Source organism: Otolemur garnettii, unplaced genomic scaffold (genome assembly GCF_000181295.1).
Source record: "Otolemur garnettii isolate 467f Iridium unplaced genomic scaffold, OtoGar3 scaffold00004, whole genome shotgun sequence".
Classification (NCBI taxonomy): Eukaryota; Metazoa; Chordata; class Mammalia; order Primates; family Galagidae; genus Otolemur; species Otolemur garnettii.
The window spans coordinates 25313727-25318438 of NW_003852399.1; positions in this window are offsets into that span (position 1 = coordinate 25313727).

Below are 4712 nucleotides of genomic sequence, written 5' to 3' on the forward strand. Positions count from 1 at the left end.
AAACATTTTTGGGTATCAGTTTCTTCACCTATAAAATGGAGACATACTTCAAACTAGATAGAATAATCATCTCTACTATTTTTGTCAGAATTGAAAACCCTGACACAGTGTAAAACTACATAAATGTCAGCTGTTATTCTTTCTCTTTACCCTGTAAATGACATCAGTCAACACCCTCACATTATTACAGCTTTAATCTTATCTCTTCATACCTTCAACTTGCCCCCTTTTCATCCATATTAAAGTCTTGTGAAATAATCTTCATAGAATATAACATTCAAGAGTGTACTGTGATTCTTACTGCCTGTAACATCAAGTTCAAAATCCTCTGTCTGGCATTTAAGGTCTTCCATCAATCTGGTCCCAACCTACTTCTTAAAATATATTTCCTTCTATTTGCTTAATAAAAGGAATTAAGCCATTTTCTCTGCAGTTTCCTAAAGATGCCCATTCCTACTTCTAATCTAGACTGTTCTCCTGCCTAAAAGTCCCTTCCTGCTTCTCTGTCTGAATTCTCTGGAAAGTCTACCTGTAACTTCCCCTCCTCCAGAAAATTTCCTGTGGTTTTTTTCTATTTTAGCCTTTCAGGGCCTCCCTTTGATAAGAACTCCTACGGCATGTACATTATTAATTATATAATTTACCACTTAATTTCTACCGTGCAAATATTACTAACTATGCAAAGAAGAGGGTCATTCAGCTGTCAAAGCCACCAACTATCCCAAGAGAGTGGCGTTCCACCAGACAAACCCCCAGCAGCTCCCATCCTTTGTCCTGCCTTGGACACAACCTCTGTCCTGCCTTGGATTTCCAAGCTGCCTGGCTTCAGCCTGAGACGTGGGAATCTTCTGCAGCAGCTTTGCCTCTGGCTTTCTTTCTTCTAGAAGTACCAAGCCGTGCCCCATCAGTAAGTGCACACACACATAACTCCCCCAGTAAATTAAACACCTACACACCTAGACTGGCCCTGGGCACTTACATCTTAACAGACACCTAATACAGAGCTTAAAACTGTGTCTGTTTGCAGAAAATGACCCACAGGAGATGGTTCTAGAACCAAATCCTGGCCCTGCCACTTATCAGCCCTGTTACATAGAACAAGTGATTTCACCGTCTGCATCTCAGCCTCTCAGCTTCTTAGCTCTCATTTGTTGCATAATTAAATGAGAGAAATACATGTGAGGCTCCCAGCAGAGCACTAGAGTTGTGCCCTTTAACTGGGCCTCGATGAAGATTAGAGAAAAGCAAGATGAATAATAAAGCAAAACCAAACACTGACCTTCAACCACCACCCAACCCACCTCAAATCCTGGCCTCAGCCTTTCCTGTCTTTGTGGATGGCAAATCTACTCAATACTAGAAGTCATCCTTGATTTCTCATTTCCTACTTCCACTTCATTAGAAAATTCCATTGGTTTCACCTTCTAAATATACCTAGAATCTGACCACTTCTCACCACTTCTACTGCTAGGGGTCTGGTCTTCACCACCATCAACTTGCACTTGGGTTATTGCACTGTCTGTGGTAGCCAGCTTCCAATATGCCCTCCTGGATCCCTGCCTCCTAGAATCCACAGCTTGGGGAGTCCTCTTTCACACTCTACCAGAGTTGATCTATATGATGAATAGCTTATGGCAAAAGTGATAGCATGTCACTTTCAAAATTAGAAAATGAAAGTCTGAAGCCTCCATCTTGGAAAGTCTCTCTCTCTACTGAGTCCTTGACAAGCAGCCTCTGAGGAACTGAGAACTGCCCACCATGAGTGAGCTCAGTAGATTCTCTAGCCAAAGTCAAGTCTTGACCACTTATGGCCCCAGATGATAGCATGATTGCAACTTTAGTAGAGACCCTGAGCTAGGACCACCCAGTGAGGCTGCTCCCAGGTTCTTCAGAAATTGTGTGAGATTATGTGTTTGATGTTGGAGCTGCTATGTTCTAAGTATGTTACACAGTGACAAACGACAAATACAGTCTCCCATTTCATTTCCCTGCTTAGACCATTGCCCCACACCACCTCCTTCTAGTTTGCTTTCAACAAGACAACATCTAGAGAAATCCCATTGAAACATAAATCACATGATGCCTTTCCCACCACGTCTTCTCTCCCTTAGAAGAGAAATCAAGGTGGCTACAATGGCCTACCAGACCCTATGAGATCTTCTCCAACCTCCTCTCCTGATTTCCTCTCTCTCATTCACTCTGGTCCTGGTGTACTGATACCCACACTTATGGCCTTCACTCAAGCTGTTTCACTTTCCCAGAATTTTCTTTCCTCACATACCCCTGGCTAACTCTCTCATCTCCTATATGCCTTTGTCCAAATCTCTTCCATGAGATTCCCTTGACCTATAATGCAGAAAAATGTCTCTACCAATCCTGGAACTTTCAATCCACCTAAAAGTTTCTATGTCCCTCACCCAGCTCTGTACTGTTTCTTCTTTTCACATGTAGGAACTCACTTATTTATCATGGCCAGTGTTCCTTATCTGCCTACCTCCACTAGAACCTAAACTCCACAGGGCTGATTTTGTTCATGGTTATATCACAAACACCTTGAACTATGCCTGCCACATACTTGGTACTCAATGAACATTTGTCTAATGAATGAATAACATTTCATCTAAAGAAGTAGCTTATAAGTTGGGACTTAAAATATTGAGAATGGAGAAAGATGTATTTTTCATATTTTCATAAAATCAGTTCACAGCATATTTATAAGGTTGATTGTGAGCTACAAAGTGCTATAAAACTGTAAGTTAACATAATTTTAGGAAGCGTAATTATAAATTTAACAAGCATTACTCCTATTTGAACTTTCTCTTCCCTCTTAATTCTCTCCTTCAAATTCAACAAAAAGGGGATTTAGTCTTTTATTCTCCTTAAATATAAGCTCCAGTAGGAGGAAACCAAGGATATTTACATTCAGACCAGAGGCAACTGGAGAGGAAGGCTAAAATCCAAGCAGCACAGGCCTCACACGAAGGCTTCCTTTTTTCTCCCTGTTGTCCATTATTCCCACCACTGACTTAAAGTTAGGGACAAAGGTTTTTTTTGTTTTTTTACCTAGGACAAGCCACTTCTCTCTCTTTAAGTTGTGAGATTTTTATATAATTCTCAGGATTTCATGCTATTTACTCTGCCTCAATTTCCCTCTCCCCTACCCCTCTCTCTTTCTTTCTCTCCCTCAGATGCACACACATACACATGCACAGCCTTTATCTTGAGATCACATGAATTCTATTCTCCAAATGTCTTAGTATTTGAGTCTTCAGCACTTGAGATTGGTTTTCACGCACTTCAGTTTCTTGTAGCTGATTCACTATAGATTACTGACTTGTATGATCATTTCCTAGCAAGAAAGTGACCGTATTCAGACTCTAAACTAAAGAGCAAAATTTTGAGATGTGACAATTATTTTTTCTTTTGGAATCTTGGCATTTTTCCCATTAACAGAATAAGACCGTGAGATGAAAACTAATGAACTAATCATTCTACCCAGGTTTAATATCACCATTTAACCTGGAGTGATGTTTGTTGTTTGCTGCCTAGTTTCGGTAATATTTCTCCTTTTGCTCCTTGCTAGAAGCCAATCACAAGAGATAACAGATACTTTCCAGGTTAAAATAAGATTTGAATGAGATAAATCTTAAGTCCAGGGAAATATAGATAACCTTCACATCGAAGATGGTTATGTTTGGGAAAGAGAAGATTCAATTAATTCTGTGAAAATGTTATAATGCCCTCCACTATGTGAAATGAATAGCTTTTAAAAATAATAAGCTGTAAAATAAAATTTATATCCATTCAAATTAAGATAATTTTATTTTGGCTTGGTGCCTGTGGCTCAAGTGGCTAGGGCGCCAGCCACATACGCCTAAGGTGGTGGGTTCAAATCCAGCCCGGGCCAACCAAACAACAATGACGGCTGCAACCAAAAAATAGCCGGACGTTGTGGTGGGCGCTTGTGGTCCCAACTACTTGGGAGGCTGAGGTGGGAGACTCGCTTGAGCCCAGGAGTTGGAGGTTGCTGTGAGCTATGGTGCCACAGCACTCTACCCAGGGGGACAGCTTGAGGGTCTGTCTCAAAAAAAAAAAAAAAAAAAAAGATAATTTTATTTTAGATACTGATCATAATGTACTGATCCACTGATTAAGGCACCCTGCCCTTGGGTGCCCAGGTTTGTAGTACCCTACATATGCTCTTAGTCCACCTATTAAGCAATCCAAACTGAAAGGATAAGAGATACAATTAAGGAACTACAGAAAAGGCACATCATAGAACATAAGAAAAATCATAAGCAGAAAAATATCAGGATGGAAAGTGGAAGGAAGATGATTAAAAAACTTTAAAAATAGAAAATATTTGTAGAATTACAACTTACGAAATGACTAAAATTTGGTGAGAAAGAGACAGACATAGAAAACCAAAATCCAAAACATTAACAGTGAATATAGGTAAATTTTTATTTGCTTGTTTCTACTTTGTACTTTTCAAATAGTCTTTGGTAATATCATACTACTTTGTAATAACGTCATACAAAATCACCTACCCTATGCCAGGTCATGTTCTAAGCACCTTCCTAAGCACCTTCCGTGGGTTAACTCAGGTATTCCTTACAACAACCTTAGAGTCCAGTTATGGTTCCATGGAACAGTGTTAACAAATAATTCACAAGATAGAAATATAAACAATTGAGACATAAGGGAAATGT